General features: G+C 37.1%; 1 protein-coding gene across 6 annotated transcripts in view; it reads right to left on the bottom strand.

Moving 5' to 3' along the window:
• DIAPH2 (diaphanous related formin 2) overlaps nt 1-27,135 on the bottom strand; it is a 1,391,236-nt gene that overhangs the window by 509,077 nt on the left and 855,024 nt on the right. The window lies entirely within an intron of this gene.

Raw genomic sequence — 27,135 nt, 5'->3', positions numbered from 1 at the left:
CTAATATACACATCATCCATCTTCCTACGCTTTTAAACCCAATATCCAAATGGGCTCCAAATCCTCTAATAAACCTCTAAAATTTTCCCCGTTCTATTCTTCTCTAAGACTACTTCCATTTCCTCACAGGTACTTTTAGAAATCAACCTAGAAAGATAACTAACATATAAACCTAATCACATAACTCAGTCTACAATTAATAAATCCTTTACTGCTTTATAGGATAAAAAATAAACTCTTTGAGCACAGCCGATAAGGCCTTTGCAACTAACCTAATCTCACCTACAGCACATCATTCCCCCAGTGCTCCCATAAATTCTATATTCCATATAAATGCAATATCTAAATGGACTACTCATTCCTAAATAGCCTTCTTGTTTTTCTTCAACCATCCCTTTGCTCATGTCATTTTGCCCCCCGATTAGGCTCAGGTCCCCTTTATCTGTATTCTACTCCAAATCCCTAGGAATATCTTACATGTCCTTTAAGTTTCATCTCAAATATGACTGAACTCCTGAAGTCTTTTCTGATATTTCTCAACTGAACATGGCTTCTCCTGCAGGGAATCCGCAGATCAGTTTATAGTTTTTTTATTTTCCCAGGTTAAGAATTATTTGTGTATTTGTTTTATCCCCTTGGAATAGCTTGTAAAATGCTGAGAACAGAAGCTGCAACTCACATCTTTCTCTCTGCAAATGTTTTGCACATAGGCATTAATACATTTTTCTTGAATTTAATATTCTCCAAGGCAGAAAATTCCTATAACTGCAAGAACTTTGCCTCCTAATTGGTTGTATCATCCCAGCACTCAACATAAATATGGAATGGATAAAAAAAAGAATCATGAATGCTTTCAAAGTCATATAATTAGATGAAAATTAAGAAAATGTTTATTTTATCCTCCTATGTATAAGGCATGCCTCCCCCTCCCAGTTATATCTCAGAAAAAAAAGCTGTTTTTTATTCAAGTCTTTATAAATTTATTAATTATAAGGATCCTCATCTAAATTACTATACTTTTTAATATTAGAGTACTCATTGGAGAACACACATTTGTCTGGAACAATCTCAATTGACTTGAGTTTTAGGTGATTTTAGAGGTAAATTTATAGAATTAGTTGGGGGGTTGGAAACAACAAAATGTGACACAGATCTAAGAATTATTTATAATATTATATCCTCTCAGTATTAAGTATTGGATATGACGGTAAAATAAAAATTTAAAAATAAAGGCCTTTGAAAGATCACCTAAAATTACAATTTGGTAAATATTTAGAGAATATAAAATACATACATATTTAGAATGAATGGAATAATCAACTGACCTAGTGTTATGCAAATGGATTATTTGTGGCTTAGGATGAAGATGGCAGTGATGCTACTCTACACTGATTAAAGTCCTGTATTTTCATCTAACAACTGAGATGGACATGAATGTGATGTGTTCCAAAAAACCATTAGGTGACACAAATTGGCTCTTGTGCATAAAACACTGATGTCAGAGCTATGTGTGAGGATGGAACAGAACTGTTTTACAAAATGGAATAGTGAGGAGAAAAAGCAATTTTTCTATGTGATTATATTACACTATATGCAATCTGAATACATCTATACAATTAAGTACATTTTGTATCATAATTAGACATTTTACTATTTCATCTACATTTTTGAGAGTCTATATTCAAAATGGTCAAAAGCTTTTGAAAAATCCTATTGGGAAAGTAGAGGCACACCTTATCTAGCATACTTGTTATGAATTTTTGAATCCAGGGTGGTGGTCATGGCTCATTAAAGCCACAATAATAGTAAGTGCAGCCACTTAGCATTTGCTGGATACCACGGACTTTGTTAAATGACTTGCATATGTTATATGTCAATGATTCTTCAAACATTTGTCAAGCCATTTGACAAATGAGGAGAGGGTGCCTCCAGGAAATTAAAAAGCTTGCTCAAGATCATGCAGTTAGTAAGTAGTAGACATCTGTGGAGTTTCAAAGTCCATAACCTGAACAACCACATTATAGGGACCACACAAACACTAAGCCTGAATTTCTAGCTCCATAAGTTTGACAGGATGGTGCTTTATATAAACTAAGGTAAAGTCAAAAGGAAGACAAGAACAAGAATTTTTGTAATCCATAAATGCATTACCGTCTTTAATAATAATGCTTTTAATACATTTTTCAACTAAAAACCTGAAGAATTCCATACTCATGATCTACTTAGCGCAACTCTACTTTCGGTGAGGGCCACCAAGTGATGCTCTGTAGAAAGGAATGGTCTGTCCTCCTTTGCTCCTCTACCCTTCTCTTTGCTAACCATGTGTCTATAGTGCTTGACCTGAGTCACTTTACTTTTAAAAATATGCTAGTTCTTTACAACTTCTGTGATAAATTATCCAATAAGTCATGAATAGTATTTCCTCTTCTCCATCACTGACCTCTGTAATGTTTCAAGGATATTCCTTAGTTCCAATATTCTTGCATTTGGAAAACAGGTTTGCGTATGTCCTATCCAAACCTTTTATGATTTCATTTGAAGGACTCTCAGCATAGCCTCACTCGACCATTATATTTTCCAACAGAAAAGCCCTCATCATTTCAAAACGGAATACTCACTATTTGCTGGTTCATTATAAATGCCTTCTCTGGCCTGACACAGCAACGGCAGCTTTTTTCAAAGGAGCAGCTATGAGAATTACGTGCACTATTTCATTAAGTCTGGAGGACCCTACTTATATACTAAGGAAGCAGAACATCTTTTGTTTGGATGCCAATCTCTTTCCAGATGCTGACTAGCAGAATGTTGACTTCTGTGGCTAACAGCACCTTCCTGACATCATTTTTTTTTTTTTTCAGGGAATGGCTACCAGTCACTCTTAAGATCCCTTTTCAAGACTAGAATGGAGAAGCCAGAGCCTGCCAGCCTGTGAATGCAACCTGGCTTATATTTTACTTTCTTTTTTTTTTTTTTTTCTTTTTAAAAAATACATTTTACCCACACGGAAGCACATCTGACACTTCTCGACCCACTCGTGAGCTTTGGGAGAGCTTCCTGCAGCTTATCCCTGCCAGCTTCGCATTTCACTCGCAGTGAACTCAGAACAGTGGAGTGTCAACTACAAGCTCTCCTCCTTCAGTTTCCTTAACTTTTAGACAGAGTCAACTACTTCCTCGAAGTAATTAAAGTGATAATGTTTGAAATTGAAGGAGAAATATTAAGTATAAAATTATCCTCCAATTAAACAAAAATGCTCTGCACAGTGATAGCTTTTTTTTATTTCACCCTTCTTCACGGTGGTGATGAAAAGCAGATCGTAAGAGAAGCCTAGATTTAGACATGCTAACGGCCTCATATCTCTGAGGGCATAAAAGCGAAGGATTAATATGCCAAATATCCCAAAATGCATTTACTTTCATTGTCATCAATCCTTCCAATTGGTCCCTCCCATGTTGCTTTGTAATTCTATATGACTCTTACATATTTAAAGAGCTTAATGTTTATCATTACTTCATTTTTAAAGCTTTTTTCCTTCTCTAGGAAGCCTTATTAATTTTTATAATATTCCCTTTTCAGACTGCAAAATAAATAAAATAGATTTCTAGTCTTCTCAGTTATGCCTCAATTGTATGAAGGCTTATTATGAATTAAAAAAAATCAATTAGCAGAATTCTAATTTTCCCATAGACGTTTCAATAGAAAATAATGAAGACGATTAAAAATTTTGTTGTAGCTAATTTAGTACATGAAGAAAAAGAATTCTAAGGGTATTTTTTTTTTGATCAACATTAATTTGCGCAACCCAAATAGCCTTACTTTTGGGGGTGTCTATGTGAATGTATACCACAGAGCAGTGATGTTGGAGGAGGAAATCATAACCTAGGTTTTCCCTTGACTACAACCTAGACCCACATGAATCCAACAGTTACACATTCTGTAATTGCCTTCATATCTACCTCAGTTTTAAGTTCTGTCCTGAACATAGGTTTTTGTGTCAAAGTTCCTGAATGATCCACCCAAGTCACATGTCAAAAGTAGATGCAGCATGATATAGTGGAAGGAGTACAGAATTTGGATTCAGAAGTCCTTGGATTAAATTTTGCTCAATCTCAATCAAGCCAGGGAACCAGTAAAGCATCACTTAGTTTCTAATCCTCAGTCTCCTCACCTGCAAAGTGAAGAGGTCAACTTTATCTTACCCTGTTCACATGTTTCCTATGAGGCTCAAATAAGATATTGTAAAAATTTTAAAGGTAGTTAATAAATAAGTTACCAGGTAACTATAAAGTTTTATTAAAATGGGCTTTATTAACTATAAGTCCTATCTAAAAATAGACCCTCTTGCAAATGGGCCACTCTGTATCTTTTCTATTGTTGGCTCTCTATTTTATACTGTGGTCCCTTGAAAAATATTCATGGCTTTATGGTTGTGTTCATAATTAAAATTAAAAAAAGTATTTTTTCATACCATCTTAATAACACAGAAGAAAGGGCCTTGTTATTTTAGCATTTGTTTTAGTTAACTTTCTTCAGCACAAGTCACTCTGATGATGTTTAAAACCAAGATATCAAATGACACTGTCATGATCTGGAAATGTCTGCAAAGTCCAATAGAAAGTCTTAGCAAATGTCAGAGTACCTCTGAGGCAAGGCAGATCCTCAGGATGGATAATGATTCAAGAGTATAGTACTAAAGATTCAGCAGGGTGCCAGGGAAAGGCCTGCTTGAGGCTCAAAGGTCAAGCAGCACAAGTTTAATGCCAGTAAAGTAAAAGGTCACTTAGCATTGTGATTAGTGATGCTGAATGGGTGCAGGGTGATGTAACAGATATAGTCAACTAATACTTTCACTTCAGGAGGTGTCAGAATGGATATTTTCATCCATTCCCCTTCCTTTTTGACAGGTAATTAAAAAAATAGAAAAGCCAACAACTGAAAACATATCCTAGGCAGCAGTCAACTGTTTGGTAGTTAGTAGTCTATTGTGGTTGAATTGCATTTAAAAGGCATTATAGTGGAGAATAACTTACAGACTTTAAGGGAAGAAAAAATTGTCTCTACACATCTGTTAAGAATGATCTGGCTGGTGTATCCCTGGCAATTCAACTGTTGATTTTTCTTTTAAAGCAAAACAAATACATGCATCAAGGCAACAGAGGCACCTGGACCAGGAACTGATCCAAGCATATGATACTAATCAAGGATACTAAATATGGCAGATGCATAGTGATAAACACTAAAAGAAGGCAGCAAAATTCCCCCAATAACAATATTCCACTACTACCACCACTACCAACAAAATGTTCCTAGAAATGAAAAAATTAAAGGTTCCCCCTCCTCATCTGCTTTAAAAAAGTATAAGGAATGTTGAGATATATGGTAATGTGTGAAAATTAGCCCTAATACAAAGGATTTGTTACAGTGGTTAACATAATAAAATCCTTGTTAGGGTAATGGCCCATTCTAGGATATTAGGTATAATGGGAGTTGGACCTAAGGGTTTTTCATGTGGCATCCACAGGGTCCCAAGAAGAAAGTGAAATCAAAATGACACATTTGAAAAACAGAATATATATTTTAATCTCATTTTTGATCTAGTTAGAGCATTAAAGGATTATCCACACAGCTAACTGGCTATTCATGTGTATTCTGCAGTAGCCTTCTAGGGTTTATACAGGTTAGAACTGTAAGGTACTCAATGATTGTTTTTCTACCTTTTTGTATCTTTAATACCTAACATGAAACTTGCCACAAAGCTTGTGGAAAATAAAAGTATGTTGAATTAAACTTATAGAAACTTTGCTCTTATGGGCCTTAGAATCTTATATATAGATGGGAAAATATTTAAATAACAAGCAAATGAAAATAGATGCTAAGAATTATAATGAGAGACACTCCATCATGTCTGTATTTTAGAGATCTAGTGCTGTTCCTGGCATGGGGCAACCTTCAGGAAATATTGAGCTATCCATGTGTCACATAGATAAAGTGGAGTTTGAGAGGTGGGTAGGATTTGAAGATGTTTGTTCCCTACCCTTCTTAGCAACAGTTTCTAATGGAACTGGAGAAGGACATCCCTCCTCTAACCCCAAACATATTTATATGAGTCTCTTCTTTCTTAGTGCATGACCTCATCCTGGTCTTCATAGGATAGGTATGATGTGATGCCAATTTTCTGGTAGGTCAGGATTATATAAATCAGAGTTGGAAGTTGGACCAGAGGACAAATACCTGTGAATATCTGTCTTGCTCTAGAACAGAGCTACTTTTAACTTTATTTTATTTTATTTTATTTTTGTCTTTTTGCAATTTCTTGGGCCGCCCCTGCGGCATATGGAGGTTCCCAGGCTAGGGGTTGAATCGGAGCCATAGCCACCGGCCTACACCAGAGCCACAGCAACGTGGGATCCGAGCCGCGTCTGCAGCCTACACCACAGCTCACGGCAACGCCGGATCGCCAACCCACTGAGCAAGGGCAGGGACCGAACCTGCAACCTCATGGTTCCTAGTCGGATTCGTTAACCACTGCGCCACAACGGGAACTCCTACTTTTAACTTTAATCCTTATGAAACATACTATTGAAGTATGTATTTTGTTGGTTCAATTTTTGCTTTGTTTTTAATGATTTTAATTCAGCAGATATTCACTATGTCTACTGTGCAAGTAGAAACAAAAAGTGAGTATGTAAAATAAACACATAACACTATAGTTTGAATGATTTTAGCATTTTTAAAAAGTTTTGAATGTCTCTACTTATGGTAAATTATTTGAGCTGCTGTGACTATTATTAGGGATTTTTACCATATCTGTCATTTTTTATATTTCTAGATCAGTTTAACTGAGGCAATCCATACCCTGACATGACAAGGAGAGTAAAACTTATTATTTACAACAACTCATCACTGCAAATAAGAATTGTCTCAATGTGGTACGGTAATAAATCAGACATAATTTTGATGCTGAATCTGATGTAACATGGGAGCTGTAATGTATAGTCCCCAATGTTACATTTTTCAGTTTGGAGCTGTCGGTTTTTATGACCTCATAGTAAATAAATGTTCTACCTTTGAACATGCACATTTATTCTAAGAAAACACCATTCTTGGGGGAGTTCCCATCACGGCTCAGTGGTTAACGAATCCGACTAGGAACCATGAGGTTGCGGGTTCGATCGCTGGCCTTACTCAGTGGGTTAAGGATCCGGCATTGCCGTGAGCTGTGGTGTAGGTCGCAGGCGCAGCTCGGATCCCGTGTTGCTGTGGCCGTGGTGTAGGCTAGCAGCTATAGCTCCGATTAGACTCCTAGCCTGGGAACCTCCACATGCCACGGAAGCAGCCCTAGAAAAGGCAAAAAGACCAAAAACAAACAAACAAACAAACAAACAAAAAACCCCGCAATTTAAAACACTACTCTCATCTTTTAACTATTTTGGTTAGACAGAGGATTTTATTTGGAAAATTTTCTCTGCATAAAAGAACAAGTGTTTAAAAACTACTATTCTAGTCTCTTCCTCCAAATTGCTCCCAGAGGCCACTTTCTAAAACCCAAATTTGATCATGGCACCCTTCTGCTTAAAACCTGTCAGAGGATCTCATACCATATCAAACTCCTTTGTATCAGCACCCTTCTCAGCTGCTGTCCAACTCCCCAGCCTCATCTCTCATCTTGCCTCCTCACATCTATACCTCAAGTCAAATACACCCCCTACCAACCTTGAAATATATAGACTTTTAATTTCTTGCAGTTCTAGGACCATGGCAGAGCATTCATTTCTCCTAGCTTTGTAAAGAGCTGTGCCCCACACTTGGGACACTGACTGCCCAGTCTGGCCTCCTTGTCTATTAGGAAAACCACTTTTTATCCTTCAAAGTTCAACCTAAATGTAAAGCCTTCCCTGATCACCTGCTTCCCTTCTCCCACTAGAGTTGCGTCTTTCTTCCATTTCATTCACCCAGCAACCTGTATACACCATTATCCAACTCAACAAATTTGAATGTGATTATATCTGTTTCCACCTTAGTTGCTCATCCAAACTAGAATGTCAGTTATATGAGGATAGTGTCCTCTCATATCTTTGAGTCCTTGCTACTTAGGACAGAATCTGGCTCACAGATGTTAAGTAATACAATACTTAAATAAATAAAAAGTGACTAACAGAATTCATCAGTTATCCAGAGACTATGGTTGATTACTTTTGTTTAGCAATCTCCTTCCCCATAGATAATCTAAAATTAATAGTATAAATAAAATTATAAGAATATTTAAAATGCTTAAGAGAATAAACTTTTCAAATTCCAAGTACTTTATAAGCATCAATTTATATACAATTGATATGCTAATTACAATATAGCCATATTTGTTCATTAAAACTGGGTCCTTAAGGACCTTTACTAGGCAATGGTTTGAATGACTGAATCTTGTTAACTTAGTTGAAGTTAGTGAACATACTAGAGATAAATAAACATGCATTTACTTAGAATTATTCCATAATTCAAATAGTTTTCACTAAATCAAAATGGCCATTCTAATATTGCAAGATGCTTTATTAACTATGGTTTCACTTCATTTTATGATACTACTTAAATCAGTTCCTTGTTTTTTTGTGTGTGTGTGTGTCTTTTCTCTTTTTAGGGCCACACCCATGGCATATGGAGGTTCCCAAGCTAGGGGTCCAATTGGAGCTGTTGCCACCGGCCTATGCCAGAGCCACAGCAACACGGGATCTGAGCTGCATCTGCGACCTACATCACAGCTCAGGGCAATGCTGGATCCTTAACTCACTGAGCGAGGCCAGGGATGGAACCCACATCCTCACGGATACTTGCTAGGTTCATTAACCATTGAGCCACGATGAGAACTCTCATTCCTTGTTACTTTAAGGATTGGAAAATATCCACAATAGTATTGGTAAAGGCTTTCTATTATATATTATAAAGCCAAATTTTTTGACATGAAACAGAAGGCCCCTTACCATGTACCACTGATTCATTCTCTCCTGTGTAGCCCACCTGTGTACCCTACCACTCCCTATAACTAACCCTATAGTCTAGTTACAGCAACTCCTTGCCTTTCCTGAAGGATGCTGGGTCTTTTCACAACATCATCTTTTATACATATTGTGGCTTTTTTCCTGAAATGCCCTTTGCATACTCATGACCATGAATTCACCTTTTTCTTATGCCTCAAAAGACAGCTCTATAATAAAGCTTTTGGGTCACCTAGGACAATGGTTGTCTCCCATTTCTCTATGTTTCCATAGAGTTTTGTTGAGCCATCTATTATTTATGACAACATATCTTTAATTATGCATTTATGTCTATCCCCATTTGGATGAGGTCTTTGAGTGAAGAGACTACATGCTATTCATCTTCCCATCCCCAGTATCCAGCATTTTGTCTGGTACAAAGAAGGTACCTGTTGTGGGTTGAATTGTGTCCTCCAAAAAGATGTGTTGTAGTCCTAGCCTGTGGTACCTGTGAATGTGACCTTATTTGGAAATAAGTTCTTTGCAGATGTGATCAAATTAAGATGAGGTCATACTGGATTACATTGGGCTGTAAATCCAGTAACTGGTGTCCTTAGTAGGTAGGAGAAAGAGATCTGACAACACAGAGACTCAGAGGACACACAGAGGGAAGAAGGCCATGTGACAGCAAAGGCAGAAAGGCCAGTGATGCAGTTGTAAGCCAAGGAATGCCAAGGATTGCTTGCAACCACCAGAAGCTAGCAGTGAGACATGCAGCAGATCCTCCCACTCACAGCCCCACAAAGGAACCAACCCTGCCAATACCTTCATTTTGAACTTTGAGCCTCTATAACTGTGAGAGAATAAACCTATATAGTTTTAAGCCACCTAGTTTGTGATAATATATTATGGCAACCCTAGGAAACCAATGCAGTACCCGATATATTTTTTGAATAAATAAATAAATGGATGATGAAAGACTTAACAGAGGAGATCCTTTTACTCGGTAGAGGATCTATGTCCAATGAATTCTCCAAAGCATCTATCCTTCCCTGCCAGCTACGAGTCTCATTAAGCATTTGAGAGTCCCTGTACAACTTCCAAGATGATTCTGGATGAAAGGAAGGGAGCAGACATAAAACCCATGGAAAATTGACTGCTTCTCTCTACCATCATATCCACTGAGAATAGAGCAGAGATCTCAAAGCCACAGCTTAAATATTCAGGATCATGATTCACCCAGTAAAATCACTTCTCTATTGTGGGATATTCCCTTTGAAGTTGTGACTCATGTTCTGTACTATAAAGTGGGCCATAAGGTGCTAGAATCCTCATGTGAATGTTCCCGAGTCTGTGGTGGAATGGTATAATAAGGGGGTTGTTGCTACTATTGCTGTTGCTTACGAAACCTATTTTAGGTAGGGTTGCAACAAAAATTACAGTAATGCACACAGCAGATCCACATATAAAGCCAAGTAAGACATTACTTCTCTAGCCATTTCACTAACATGGCCTTTGCTATACAAACATAACCATCCTGGACAGTCACATAAAAATTTATTGTTTATGAAACATTTTGACACAGTCTTATTTGAAATACAAATAAAATCATCTTTTATTCATTTTTTTCATTAAAGAATTCCTTTTCTCCCTTACTTTTTTCTACACTGACATTGATTTCCAAGTTTTATTCTGAGGTCCTTTCCTTCATCTCTAGTGTCTACTTTTCTTAATAAGGCTTTCTCCCACTCACCCTATTTACAACTATAGTCATTCACATTCATTATAATAATGTCTCTGTAAAAATATTTCAACTCTCACCTTTGTACCTAGCTTTCTCTTCTTATCTCCCTCACTTAAAACTTGTAGAGTGAAATAAAACACAAACTGAAGGTAAAGGGAGACTGCACATCATAGAGGTTAGCATATAATTGCTTTTCTGAAGAATGAGGGTCTGGTTTGCAGCCAGTGGACATGCAACTATTCCTTTGTTGGCACCAGAGCTATCATGATCCAGAAGTATTAGAACTCAGTGAGACCCATATTCTTCCTCTCTTCCAGGAACTGGTTTAAGTCCAAATGACACAGATACGTAATGACAGAGAGCAAGCCCAAAAAAGACATATACTAGTGATGCAGACATGAAGAACACAGACTATAAAGCATCAAAGAGACACATACCAAATGTTCCACCAGCCTGTTTTTTAAAGCTCTTCAAGAAGGGGTTGGCTGAAATCAAATTATATTTTTCTGCTGATGAACCCCAACAACAGCACTAAGAGATCTACAACTGCCTTGCTGGGAGATCTCTAAGTGTATAGTGGCTCTTGGTCTGGAAGACCTGTGTGGAACAGACTAGTTTTGGGGCCACTATTTTAAGTAGCTTTGAGATGCCAGACGTTATTGGATTTTATTTATGTCACACATACTTAGACTAATTGCTATCACTTACTTTGTGCCAGGAACTATTTTAAGCATGTTATAAATATACATTTACTTAACTTTGGAATTCTACAGTGTAGATAATCTGATTACCTCCAGATTATAGGTGAGGAAAATGTGGTACAGAGAAGTCAAACGGCTTGCCCAAATCATACAACTATGAAGCTACAGAGCTAGATTCAAATCTGGGGAGTCTCTTTTCTGAAGTCTATGCACTAACCACTACCCATCCTGCCTTTTGCTTCTAGACTAACATGGTTCCAGAGGAGGGAACATCTTCAGCCTTTCTCAGTTTCCTGGATTATGGGTTAGTTTAGGATCCCACCAGACTTCATGGTTTACTCAGCATTTAAAGTGTGAGAAAGCTTCTAGCTGGTACTGTTGGACTGCATGAGGGAGAGACTTAGTCTTTGTCTTCTGGAAGCTTAAAAATGAGTTAATTATAAAGGCCACCTGTAGATCAAAGAAAAACTCAAGGACCTTTACAAAGCTTTCTACACATCAAAAGATTGTTCAAAGAGTTCCCATTGTGGCTCAGCAGAAAAGAATCTGACTAGTATCCATGAGGATGCAGGCTCTATCCCTGGCTTTGTGCAGTGGGTTGGGGATCCAGCGTTGCCATGAGCTGTGGTGTAGGTTGCAGACATGGCTCAGATCCCTCATTACTGTGGCTGTGGTTTAGGCCAGCAGCTGCAGCTCCCACTTGACTCCTAGCCTGGGAAATTCCATAGGCCGTGAGTGGGGCCCTAAAAAGAAAAAAAAAAAAAAAAAAAAAAAAAAGATTGTTCAAGTTCCAAGAGGCATGAAAGGAAGGGATTTGCATCCTGCACTATAATTCCCTTCTAGGCTAGAAGTAGTGTCTGAGGCAATCACTAGGCATGCTCTTAAGTATCCTATGTGTCTGCTTACAGAGAGATGTACCATTTGAGACTGATTTTGTCAGCTGACTATGTCTCCACTAGTTCCCACCATGAGAGCAGGACTAGCTTTTATTTGACGTATGTACACTCTAGTAGTCTACCAAAGGGAGGTGGGCAATTATGAAGATGAACTATAATATTTACACATATTACGTATGTGAACCATAATATATATGTGTATATATTAACCCATAATATGTATGTGTGTGTGTGTGTGTGTGTGTGTGTGTGTGTGTGTGTGTGTATATATATATATATACATATACATACACATGCAAGTACACATATAGTCACATAAACATATATAACCAGAAATTACTGAGAATTTACTCTTTGCCAGGCTCTGTACTAAATGCTTTATGTAAATTATTTTGTTCATCATTACATCAAGGCTATAATATAGGTATCATTATTTACTCCCTTTGACAGATGAGAAAACTGAGGTACAAAGAAGTACAGTTAGTAGCGAGTGGGCACTGTCAGGATACAAATGCAGGCTGTCTGTCACCATAGCCATTTAATCTATTGTTTATAGTTTGAGTTAGGCCTTATGCATTATCATACTTTCTCAAAACTCTTTTACATTTACATTTTCCCAAACATTTTTTTGACCTATTCATTATACAAAGTCTTTTAATGTCAGCTAGAGAATAGAGTTGAGGATTCAGTGAAATGTCATAAGTTGCAATTTTGTGTTCCAGCACTGGGTCACACTGAACTTGAATATTTTCCCTCTTAGGATTTCTATTTCAGGTTTAAATAACTGCTGCATATATAATATCCCTTGTAAAAAGTCCCTTGTGTTTGTAATTAATGGAGTCTTAGAAGTTGAAGGCAATAAAATTTATTGTTGCTATGCAAAAAAAAAAATTCCTTATCAACACAGAGAATGGTAAAAAAAAATGCCTGGTTTATTGGCTGATCTGTAATATGTGAACAACCAATTCTCTGTTGTGTTTAACAAGGGAAAAAAATCAAATGCTATGAAAATGTTGTGAATATTTAATTATCTTAATTAGGAAGTATTTTGAAGCAATAAATTTCACATCCTTGGCACATGGTGATAAGCTGATACATAGGCAAGGCAATTGTACAATCAAAATTAAATTATATTCAGTGCACAAAAGCAAAACCATAGTAAGAATAACATAAATCCAGGTTCATTATTTTAGAGATAAACATAGTGTTATGAGCTGAAATATATCCCTCCAAATTCTTGTGTTGAAACCCTAACCCCCTAGTACCCTAGAATGTGACTGTATTTGGAGAGATGGCCTTTAAAGAAGTAATTAAATTAAAATGCAGTTTTTAGGGTGGGCTCTAATCCAGTATGACTGGTGTCCTTATAAGAAAAGGAAATAGGACACAGACAACACAAAGGAATGACGATGTGAGGACACAGTAAGAAGGCAGCCATCTGCAAGTCAAGGAGAGAGGCCATAGAAGAAACCAAATCTGCTGACACCCTGATCTTGGACTTCTAACCTCTAGAATTGTAAGGAAGTAAATTTCTGTTGTTTAAGCCACCCAATCTGTGGTATTTGTTATAGAAACTCCAGTAAATTGCACACATAGCAATGATTAAGAAGTCAATAATTATTACTAGTTCTTCAAAACTGCATGATTTAGAAATTCCTATTTTAGAGGGGTTGTTAAGATCCCAACACATATATTACTTTTCTATATGGAGTTGTATTATCATTAAAACCAACTCTTGCCATCCTGATATTTTCTTTTTACTTTATCTTATGGGAAAGGAATTTATACTTTCAAAAAGAAAATCCTGAAGAGTGAAATAGATTAGATGCTATATTTTGAGGTGATGGTTCCAGAGAATAAAAACCTATTCCTTAGAATTCCTTAGGTATTCTCAAATAAAATTCAGCCCTGAATTTAATGATTCCATCCATTTAGAAGTCTGCTATTTAATTGGGATTGTATTCATTGATGATTCAATTTAATATTTATCTATTTATTGCCAACGGTTATTCCTGATTTTTCACACAAACTTTTTACATTCTTTTCCCTAGATACATACAAACAAAATAAGTTAATAGGGGTTAAGATAACTTTTTCATTTCTATGGAATGTGGTATATAGTAGGAACTCAATAAATTTGCATCAATAAATTAATGAAATTTCCCCCCTTAAAATCCCCACTTTTGTAAATTCCTAATACTAAAACTATTGAGTTTATAGTTTGGGAGATCATCTAGTCCAGTGACCTCTTTTCATGCAAGGGGAGACTGTGGATGCCTAGAGAGCCTTAGTGACCAGATCAAGGTCACACAGTTGTGGAATAAAATGAGACTTCTGTAAGCCTTAGTAAGTCTAAGTCTATATACACTTGTCATGACCACTAGCTGAGTCAGTGCTATTTTCACAAATCATAAGTCAGAAATGTTTCATACGTAACTATGAATGATTTGACTCATTTTCCAGACTTCATGCTATTATTTGTTGGCTTTTACCTTCACAACATCGTTTCTAGAGAAAGGGGAGAAGGAAAAAAATATCTTAGGAAGGAAGTTATATGTAGAATAACCAGGATGGGAGACTCTATATTTTGGGAATAACCAGACTGAGAAACTACCTAGGGCCTTCTAAAAATAGCTATTGGATTAAACAAATTATAGAGGAAAAAAACTTTTAAAAGAACATACCATGACACATATTTTATTGTATCATAACAATGCAAATACAAGTTTCAAAATTCATACCACCAGACAATAACCAGGAAGTGTTAACTAATATTTGTTTTATCATCATTTGCAGATGTGACCAACTCCAAACCAGACTTGGGCTGCCTGGATTGGTGTTACCAGGCAAAACTGCAAAGTAAGTAGCCTTCTACCTATTTTTTGGTACCCATGCCATGACTCTTAGTTGATGTACAGGGTCCTCTTGCTACTCAATTCCCTAGTATAGGGGCACAAAGAGGCCCTTTCATCAAATATCCCTTGCTCTACACCACTTCCTCCATTCTCCCTGCTCCTCTCTAAGATAGTCTAACAAGCACAATCCAGAAAGTACTCAGAGTGGAGTCATTAATATGGAGGTGTGAAATATTGACAGCAATAGATACTCTTATTTGTAATTTACTGGAAGATATTGTTTAACTAAATGTAGCCTTAATTGGTAGAGGCTCTGTGGGAGGTCTTTTGGGGGAGATGAATCTTCCTAATTTCCCTTACCTATCCCCCCTTAGAAGAAAGATTCTTGAGAACTTCACTTGTCATTTTCTAGACTTTTGGGCTCAAAGTTAGCGTCCATATGCATGGTAGTAGGAGATGGTTGTGCAGTAGAATGTAAAAAACAAAAGTACTCAACAAGCAGCAAAATGTTCTTAGTTTAAACGTCCATGGAAGAAATATTGCTCAACTCAGAAGGAACAAGCAGTTATCTGAAACCTGTATCTGAAAGATAGATTTTCCTTATTATATAATACTGCTTTTTGAAATGGCTATTCTATATTTAAATTGAAATTTGGTTTGAGTGTTTTTCTTTGACATTCAAAAGTATCTTTATTTGGAAACATACTTAGGCATTATTTTGAGTTTTTCTTCTTTCTTAGAGGAAATTAAAAAGGAAAACATGCCTATGTACCTCTTTGGAGATGTACTATAACTTTAAAAACTATACTGTTTCTGAAGAGCACAGGTAAATTAGTTTGCAGAATGTGGATTTGTTTGATGTTTCCTCATGGTTAGGTTCAAGTTATGCATTTTGGGCATGCAAACTGTTCAAAGTTAAAGGGGGTTAAAAAAAGACATGATAACTAAATGCAAGATGGAATCTTGGATTTTTTTTTTCTTTTGTCATAAGGATATTGGTGAGAGAATTGATGAAATTTGAATAAACTCTATCCATTACATAGAGTTTTATCAATGTTTTTTCTTTTTTTTTTTTTTTTTTTTTTTTTTTGTCTTTTGTCTTTTTGGTTGTTGTTGTTGTTATTGTTGCTATTTCTTGGGCCGCTCCCGCGGCATATGGAGGTTCCCAGGCTAGGGGTTGAATCGGAGCTGTAGCCACCGGCCTACGCCAGAGCCACAGCAACGCGGGATCCGAGCCACGTCTGCAACCTACACCACAGCTCACGGCAACGCCGGATCGTTAACCCACTGAGCAAGGGCAGGGACCGAACCCGCAACCTCATGGTTCCTAGTCGGATTCGTTAACCACTGCGCCACGACGGGAACTCCGAGTTTTATCAATGTTAACTTACTGATATTGATAAACTTACTTTTACATAAAAGAATATTTTAATTTTGGAAAAATACATTTAATTATTTAGGGGCAAAGGAGCATCATGTTGCAGTTTACTCTCAAACATTCTGAAAAATATAATGCATGTGCACTTGTGTGTCTAGAAATAGAATGATAAAACAAATGTGATAAAATATTAATATTTGGGGACTCTGAATAAAGGATATATCGACATCTTTGGACTACTGTATTTTTTGTGACTTTTCAGTAAGCCTAAAATTATTTCAAAATTAAAAAAAAATTTAAATGCTATGGAATATTTTTCAATGTCTTTATGTATATTTTCTTTTCTTTTTTGGCCCACCCTGCAGCATATGGAGTTTCCAGGCCAGGGATCAGATCCAAGCTGCAGTTGCGGCAACGCTGGATCCTTAACTCACTGCGCTAGGCTGGGGATTGTGATCAAACCTGCATCCCAGCACTCCCAAGACACCACCTATCCCATTGCACCACAGGGGGAACTCCTATGTTAGGTTATTTTCACATTTATATATATATATACCTAGGCAAGAAAACCTGAAAGGCAAGTTTTAATGTGAGATTTTTATTTTTAAGATCCACTTTACAGTATATTAAATCCAAATACTGAGGCCATTTAGCAAGCCAGCCTATCTACAAATTGCCCCATAGGTGAATAAAAGCAAATAAATTGAATCAAAAGCAACTTAAAATCACAAAATGTGTTAAAGGTTTTTAAAATTAGTTTCTTTTCTTTTTCTTTTAAAATTTAGATAAACTATTTTCCCAGCACTTGGGAAAATCTTCCCATTTATAAAATCTGTCATTTTATAAATAGGCAGATTTCTCAATATGGGTTTTAATGTACAAATAACTCAGTAAAATTCCAAAAGATTCTTTTTAAAAATATCAAATATATAAATTCACTTTATTTCAGTTGCAAGTAAGTTGGTGTTCTGCTTGGACGTGTTTCAAGTTCTTATTGTGACAAGAAAAAAACTTTGAAAGCAACATAAAGGTTAGAGTCATCTTTGTCAATTAATTAAATCAAACCAAGGTCCAGAAAACAAAGCTATATTAGTCTTTTTACAGATTTTTTTTCTTCAAGGTGTCGTCTTGCACACAGCATACAAGAAAAATTATATATGGCATACACAAAAAACCATTCACAAGAAATGAGCAAAATATTACACTTTGGTTTAAAGGCATTGCCAATTTTGGATACAAGTGGGCTTCCATTTAATCCCCAATACCCATATCACTGTACATTTGGTTAAGTTAGATTAGAAAATGGGATTATATCATTGAATAGTGATGCCTTTTCATGATTAAGAAAAGCAACAATGGCTTCAGAGCCCTCCTGATACAGTGTTCTTTCCAGCCAAATGCTATTCCAGCTCTTTTGAGCATATTCGAAAAGGAGACATAAAAAAGAGAACTCATAACAAAGAACCTCAAGGAGAGTCCGAGAAGGGAGTCATACTGTTGTGAGCAGGTTGTAAGGCCAAGTAATCGGGAAAGAAGAGAGGAATAAATTCTCAGATTAAGAATGACCTTAGGGTTCCTGTTGTGACTCAGCGGGTAACAAACCCAACTAACGTCCATGAGGATGCTGGTTCAATCCCTGGCCTCGCTCAGTGGGTTAAGGATCCAGTGTCACCATGAGCTATGGTGTGGGTCACAGACATGGCTTGGATCCCGTGTTGCTGTGGCTCTGGTATAGGCCAGTGGCTACAGCTCCGATTAGACCCCTAGACTGGGAACCTCCATATGCCATGGGTGCGGCCCTAGAAAGACAAAAAGACAAAAAGACAAAAAGAAAAGAGAATGACCTTAAAATCATGTGTCCATAAAAAAATGTGTGTGAAGGGGGATGGGGTGGTAGTGATAGATTATGAATGAATGAATGAAAGAGTAGGGAGTTTGACTTTGGATTACACAAAGCATTCTGGCATCCTCAGGTCTTAGAAGAGAGTGGTTTCTGTTGTCAGGTATTAGAGCATGGGTTTGAACTTACATCTATCACAGTGGCCACTGGAAAATTTCCATCCTCACTGTTGAGCCCAGACTAGCTCACAGAACTGATGCTAAACTCACTATAGCTTAGTTCCAGTAGGATAGATATATATGAAGGACAAACATAAATAAGGTTTTTAAATAGGGAGGCAACACAAAGATTCCCAATCAGGCAGATCTGAGATATTTAGCAGTTGGATGAACTTAACTTCTCTGGGCCTCAACTGTTTCATCTATACAATGAGGATAATGATATCTATCCTGTAAAAATTCTTTGAGGATTAGATGAGTGGTAGTTCTTGCCCCAAACTGATACAAAAAAAAAAAATATATGTGTGGGAGCAAGGTTTAGAATGCTACCAACTGAAACGAGGCACAGAAAAACGAAAACTACCTCAAAGGAGACACTGGAGTTAGGAACTTCTAAGACAGGTTATCAGCATCCAATCTGCAGGCTGATTTTGTTTTATTTTATTTTTAAATTTTTATTTTGGCCATGCCCACAACATGCAGAAGTTCATGGGCCAGGGATCCAACCTGCATCCCAGCAGTGACCTGGATGCCAGATCCTTAACTGCTAGGCCACTAGGGAACTCCTGAAGGCTGATTTTAAAACCAAGGCCTTGGGTAGAAATTCAAAGAACAGCACATATGCAAAGTAAGAGGCATGCTGGTCATGCTTCAATATCCTTTGAAGCAAAAGCTTTGGGATTTGCTAACTCTCAATTATCCACAAGTGAGTAACTAGATTTTGGCCTTGATCCCCTCCCTTCTTTATACTTGTTATACTCATATTGTTCCATTTGTTGACATTTATACTTTTCTGGGTCTGGGACTACAAGAGCTAGAAGAGTAGGTCTAGTCAACGTAACCAGAGAAAACCCTCCACACCATAAACAGAGTTTGAGCTAGAAAAGTAATGTATCTGAACTAGAGAGAAGATAATTTCTTGTCAAGTTTTACCATCAGTCTGATAGGTGATACCACTGATCCCCAGCAAAAGTGGGGGAGGCAGGGAGGAAGGATGAAATATCCACGGGCATTCAGCTCTTTCTGACTGGGGTCCTTACACTTTGACCTCATTCTTTCAAGTGAAGTATAATGACTATCATGAACCATGTCTATATTCAAATGCTCAGTATAGAACTGGAGTTGCAAACAAATAATTTGGAGTTGTGTCTGCTACCAGTTCCTTTTACATGAAAAAATTAACTTCAAGCAAACTGCTGCCTGGTTGGAAAAAAAAAAAAAAAAAGCAGAAGTGAATAATACCCATGAGGTCATACTGCACAGATAGATACACTATCCTCCTTATTGCTTCAGTGAGAACGTGACTGTAATTCTACACTGCCTAGTGGATGGACATCTATCAGCAGCCTTATGACAGCTAAATGTACTGCTGAATAGTATACGATGCAACTTGGGGTAGGAAAAAAGAATGATTGGGGGAAAAAGAAATCTCACAAGGTTTTAAGCCTATTCATCATTTTCTCTCAACCTTTTGTAATTTTAATGAACTTTCAATCTAAGTTCATGTACAGATGTGTAGCTTAAATTAACATTAAGAGCTATATTTTATTAGTTTAATGTAAGTTAACATCTCTATGGCAATAATAGAACAGTTGGGTTTTAGAAACAGAGTTGTGATTTCAATAAGTGTTAGTATCAGTATTTGACAATAAAATTCATTTGGGGGAAGGAGGAGTGGGAGGCTTTGCTTGTAGAATAAACACTATTTAAATCTCATGCAAATCAATTTCTGTGTTATTGTAATGAATTTTCCTTTGATTTCCAGAGAATCACCTTATAGACTTAGCTATATGGACTGTCCATGTATTTAGTCTCCGGAATTTAAGAAACCTCTCAAAGTGAATGAAAATAAATTCCTCCCTCCCCCAGTGAGAAAGAACTATACCCTTCCATTTTAACTCAGTTAAAAAGGGGAAAAAATATTAAAAAGGAAAGAACAGCTTCTGAAGCCAATTGATTCTTTTCTTCCTATTAAGACTAAGTTGAAAATTGGATATCCAATTTACCACCGAGAGGGTATTCAAATATTTCTGCTCAATCCCTCATTGCTCCTAAATTCACTCAAAGGCAAGATTATTAATTCCTCCTGACAGAAAATCAAGATTTAATGAGCAGCTGACACCCCTTAGGAATTACTAGGGAAATTTAATACAATAGTTTTGACTAAATAATGTGCTTTTACATATATGAGAAACACATTATGCAGAACAATGAACATACAGAAAATGTTAGTTTAGTGGCTATATTTTGGGCAAGTGATTCATCTTATAGGAATATATATTTTTATCAAACTTCCAAGAAAAAAAGCTACCTCATCTCCTACATTGTTACCTAGACTATACATTTTGGCAGATGGCCACAACATTTTCTTGGCTTCAAAAATTTTTTTTTTTTTTTTTGGCCATGACCATGGCATGCAGAAGTTTCTGGGTCAGGAACTGAAGCTGAGCTACAGCAGTGACAATGCCGAGTCCTTAACCACTAGGCCACTGAGTAACTCCTCTTGGATTCATTTTTAATTGAACTAAACAACTATTTTGCCTTTTACTAAGTACTAGGTCCAGGAGTAGATAGAGCTCAACATTGTTTCTACTTTCAGGCCTCCAAATCTAGCGGGTGGTGGAGATAGAATACAGGGACAACCGTAACACAAAGAATTTGTGCAGAGGGACAAGGGGAAATAGCACTAGACTTGGGGTAAGTGGGTGTCGTATATGTGTTCAGGGGGAAAGTCTTCATGAAGGAATTTGAAAGTGATGGGGAAAGCCATAGAGGTAGGAAAGGTAAGGTATAGTCAGAGAAAAGGGAGTCATTCAGTTAGGCTGGAGTAGAGGTTAGATGATGAGAGAAGTAGTGGAAAACACAGGCAGAAAAAGTCTATTGAAGGCTATACCACGGAAAGTCTTGAATGCCAAGTTAAGTCCATAATTCAGTGTTCAGTTTGTCTCACCAATGGGATTCTAAGTACCTCCGGCATAGAGATTGTTTCCATATGTCTTTGCTATTTCCATAGCAGTCAGGTATAGGAAGCTTGGATACAGAGTAGGTCTGCCATATATACTCAAGAAATTGAGTGGGTTGTAAAATTATTTTTCAATGGATTTTTTTTCTTTAATTTTTCTTAACCCTTTTTTTCAAACCTCCTTTAAAAGTACACTTTAAATTGCCTTTCTAAGATGAAAACATGAATAGAATGTTAGCTCAATGATTCAGACAAGCATTAATTAGAGTCCTGCCTAAAAGAATATGCCACTGTTGGAGGTCAGGTAGTCTGCAGAGCCTGGTGCCCCTTGAACCAAAACTGTTAAAGTAATATCTTGTGGTACATTTTATAAGAAATCTGACTTCCAGTCAGTAAAAATGACATGGCCTAAGTGATTTTTTATATAGGATTTTTAGCTTTCAGATAGCCTCCACAGGGAAATAACATCAAAACTAGAATTGAGGTGGAAAAACGGAGATGCAGAAAAACTGTGTCTTGTGCACTGAATTTATTTCTGGTCCTCTCTCTCCTCAGAGGAACACTCTACAACAAACTGAAAAGATGCTAGCGACAATCCATTTATAAATTTCATTTTGTTGACTGTATAGGCAATTGAATCACTTTGGTTTTAGGTATTCTACATGGTTAACTATCGCATTAAATAATATTCATTTAAGTACCTATGTTATTGAGTTAATATTCTATTAGCTTTCATTTCTTGGGAAGAGGATATGTTTTGTGTGCTTGCAATGTGATTTAAATAAGCCTTACTGGTTTTCCTCTTCCTTTCCAGCTACAATTTCATGTGACATGATATGATACTATTTGAATCTGAGGGAAAGTAGAAGGGTAATAGCTACAGGAGTTTGATAGGGAAAGGTACTTCTTATGTTTTTGATGAATAAATATAATATAAATTAATCTTTTTTTCTATCAAGGGTCAGTAATGCACTTATAAAAGAAGTCCCACAATTATTATAATAAAGCAGCAAAGAATCAATCTAGATCTAAGGTTGCTGATAGATTTGAGTGAGAGAGAAATCACAGTGCCTGACACCCATTAGTATTCAATGTTATTTGTCTTTTTTTGTTTGTTTGTTTTTTAGGGTCACACCCTCAGCGTATGGAAGTTCCCAGGCTAGGGGTCCAATTGGAGCTGCAGCTGCTGGCCTATACCAGAGCCACAGCAACGCAGGATCTGAGCTGCATCTGCAACCTACACCACAGTTCACGGCAAGGCCAGGGTTCGAACCCGCATCCTCGTGGATGCTAGTTGGGTTCATTAACGGCTGAGCCATGACGGAAACTCCTATTCAGTGTTATTTGAATAAATAAAATATAAATATTTCCCATTACTATTAGCTTTCAACAGATTCAAGAACAATATATGCAGAGACATTTAAAATATGTTAAACAGATGCTCTTCAAGGAGTACTTTAAAATGCTGGAAATTAAAAATGATTCCACTTAAGAATATACTAGACTTGGCCATGATTTTTTCCATAGTCCTTTAAATTCAATGACAGATTAAATATGAACACCTATTATGTGCAGCTTCTCCCATCTAGAGGTAGAATCTATTTCCCCACTCCTTCAATCTGGACTGGCTCTGTGACTTGCTTTGACTAAAAGAATGCAGTATAAGTGACAATATGTGACTTCTGACCTAGGTGTCCTGAGACTGTGTAGCTTCCATTCTTGACCTCTTGGAACACTACACTGGCCATATATAAGAAGCCTGCAATTTCTTCTGAAGAAGCATGGGATTGGAAATGCTGAGCTGAGAGTCCCAACTAACCACCAGACATGCGAGTGAGGCCACCCTGGACCATCCAGACCCCACAGAGCCTCTGTGTTGACTGTAGCCACATGAGTGGCCTTAGGCAAGCCTAGCAGGAGAACTGCCCAGTTTTAAGCCATTACATTTGGGGTGGTTTGCTATATAGTGATGAATAGTGGATATACCTTCCAATATTAATATCCACACTGTCTTGAGCCCCTTATCCTTTCTACTCTATCTTGTTTGCTCTTCTTACTTTTTACCTTGACCTCAGCCTATTTATTCCAGTATTCTTGGTTTTTAAATATGTCTCCTCCTTGTCATGTTTCCACCATATACTGGTGATATTTTTGCTATTGAGTTTAGCATATATGTTTAAGACCAATAAGCAGAATCACATGTTCCAGGATACAGAATGATACAACCTCACCCAGAGCCCTGGCAGGTAAAATTATGTCTCCCTTGGCCGTGGTGCCATAGCTATACAAGACTGTGAAAAGGCAACAGGTTAAACTGTTAGTTTTGAATCTAAAACACCATCACTGAGAAGTCCTGTTTCTTCACATTTAGCAGGTAGCAGTGAATCACGTTTTTCTGAGCTGAAAATCACGTTTTTCTGAGCAGAAAGAATTGCCTTTGAAAGACTTAAATCAGAATATGAAATTCAATGATCAAACCCATGTCTATATTTACTTACAGATAATACAAGTAATGTACCCACAATATATCTGAGTTCTCCGAACCAATAATTTAGCCTGGGCCTCTAGCACTCATTACTAGATAAATTCTCATATAAACCTCAGCAAGGGTCTTGACCTACCCTGATCCATCATCCCTCTACTTGAAGCCTGAAACACTTACTGAGGTGAGGGGCTTCTGAATGAGAGGTTGGCATAACTGGTCATCATATGACTATGTGAAAAATTAATTATGCTGTGGGAACAGCTCCAAGATTGTCCAGCAATCTGCTTAATCTCATGCCTAGCCACCCAAAAGAACCCATTTCATATTGACTCCCCATCTGATTCTGCTGAAATCATTTGGTCCCACAAGTAGGCTTGTGTGCCAAAACCACCAGAAAAACTGATCAGCTGCTATCTTTTCAACATGTTCTCGGAGATTGCACTGCCTCCCTTTGAAACACTTTTTCACAATCCTTATAAAATGAAACAATGCTTTAAAGTCCATGATCCTAGTTAGTAATTTAAATTGACTCTTTTTATTCCTTCTAAGAGGAAACAGAAAAACACCTCCTCTTTAGATTTATAGAGCCACATTTATCTTTGTTTTTGTGATTATGCTGCCCATCTACCTTGTCCAGAGCTCATAATGAAAAAAAAAATTCTAGAAAGCAATCAGTGAAGCCAAATTTTTCTTGGCATGTGCACTCATGCATGCACGTGCACACACACACACACACGTATGTATAAATACCAGAAAAAAGAATATCACTCTGGAAGTTCCCATTGTGGCTCAGTGTTAATGAACCCAACTAGTATTCATGAGTCATTGATAAGATCTAAGTGAAAAATCTTTACATTTTTTAAAGGCTTAAATGAATGGACACAGTTTCCTCTTGTTTTATTTATCTTTGTCCTATTTTCCACTCCTACCCAAAGAGTGCAGGTGTATTTAAAAAAAAAAAAAAAAAGAGGAGTTCCTGTCGTGGTCCAGTGTAAACAAATCCAACTAGGAACCATGAAGTTGCAGGTTTGCTCTCTGGCCTCGCTCAGGGGGTTAAGGATCCAGTGTTGCCCTGAGCTGTGGTGCAGGTCACAGACGTGGCTCAGATATCACCTTACTGTGGCTGTGGTGTAGGTAGGAGCTACAGCTCTGATGCGACCCCTAGCCTGGGAACTCCCATATGCCTCCGGAGAGGCCCTAGAAAGACAAAAAAAAAAAAAAAAAGTTAAAAAGAAAAAGAACAATCACCCTGGGTTTGTCCTTGCCTTTCTAGCTCAAGTGCATCATGGCATACATAGCAATGTAGAAATATTTGTATTTCCTTGGGATATGTCAGGTATGGAAAGAGTCACAAAAGACTTAATTTAGGTCATTATATCTTCCTGTTGAGTACTTCAGTAACCTGCCCCCCTTTTCACTGTGTGTGATATGCAGGCAATGGTGACCAGAAATTTGACTTGAGAGAATGAAAGTTTGCTTTCCTCTGTGAGATGAATTTACTTACACTTTACCCAGCTTCAGTAACTGTATTATAGTACTTCTTGGAGAACTCATAATGATTCCTCTAATACCTATAAAAACCATTTCATCCAAATTTAAAAAATGCTAAATGCAAATGCTGCAGTGAAAAAGTGCCGAGTACCCTAGGAAGTATCTAAGTGAATTGAGACCCTCACAAAATGTAATTAACTCTTTTCTCTTCTCCTTATCCTCTTGACTTGAGTTTTCTTTAATTTACTTTACTTCAGAAACAGAATTCTAGCTTGACATATAATATCATGGTCAGTTGGGGAGTTAGGTTACCCATAAGGAATGGGCAATTTTCACCATGCATGTAAGTAGTAAGTAGTTCACTTCTCTTATTTCCCTGCTCCTGCCCTCTCTTTCACTTTCCCTCTTCCTCTCCCCACTGAGAGCCCAAGAGAGATATATGGACATATCTTCTCTAGAAATTTCATTATATGAAAAATTACTAGAAAAGTTACAGAATTTTTAAAAATATAAAATTTTAAGTATCTGTAACTGATGATTAGCAAAGGCATTGAAGGTCATGTTATCTTCTAAAGAAAGTTTCCAATAAGGCTGCTAAACCACTTGGCTTCCAGACTATCTTTACAGCTGTTATTTGTCAAGCGCTTGCCTTCATGGCTTTAAAATTCTGTAATACCTACCATTTTATACATGATGGATTTGTATATTTATATCTGCTAATCAGTTGCATAATGATGGTCAATTCTCTATTAATAACAGTGATATTAAGATTTTCTTTGTATTTTTAATTTGCAACCCTGTTTTTAAAAATATGCAAAATAATTACATATGATTATAGTCCATTAAACCATTCCAAAGTTAAGTATTACTTCACTTAATCTCAGCAAGATACTAATTATTAGAAAATTCTACTGTGGATTTTGCAAATCAAGGAAAAGCTGTTAACATCTGGTTTGCATTTGTATAAAGGATAAATTATATAATATCTCAGTCCCTGTGAGAGTGTCCATTTCTAGGTGACATTTCCCTCTTGTTGAACTCTTTTTCTTTCTTTTGTCTTTTTAGGGCCGCACCCATGGCATATGGAGGTTCCCAGGCTAGGGGTCCAGTCGGAGCTACAGCTGCCGGCCTACACCACAGCCACAGCAACATCAGATCTGAGATGCATTGTCTGCAACCTACACCACAGGTCATGGCAACGCTGGATCCTTAACCCACTGAGCGAGGCCAGAGAGCAAACCTACAACTTCATGGTTCCTAGTCGGATTTGTTTCTGCTGCACCAGGACAGGAACTCCTTTTTTTTGATTACACCCGCACCCTTGGGGTAGGAGTGGAAAATAGGACAAAGATAAATAAAACAAGAGAAAACTGTGTCCATTCATCTAAGCCTTTAAAAAATGTAAAGATTTTTCACTTAGATTTTATCAATGACTCACTGCAGTTCTTATATTTCTCTCTTCTGGATCCTGAATTGAGCTATTTGGGGCAAATATTTGCCTAGGCCAACAGCATACTGAGTATGACAAGGATAGAAGACAAGCATTGTCTTTGGCCTTTCACTGCTAGAGCGGATGGATAATCACAGGTCAATGGCTGA

The sequence above is a fragment of the Sus scrofa genome, chromosome X (genome assembly GCF_054392235.1).
Source record: "Sus scrofa isolate SSC_HxYL_T2T_F1_AM1 chromosome X, Sscrofa_HxYL_maternal_Yorkshire_Landrace_v2.0, whole genome shotgun sequence".
Lineage (NCBI taxonomy): Eukaryota > Metazoa > Chordata > Mammalia > Artiodactyla > Suidae > Sus > Sus scrofa.
This window is presented reverse-complemented; position numbering and strand designations above follow the sequence as displayed.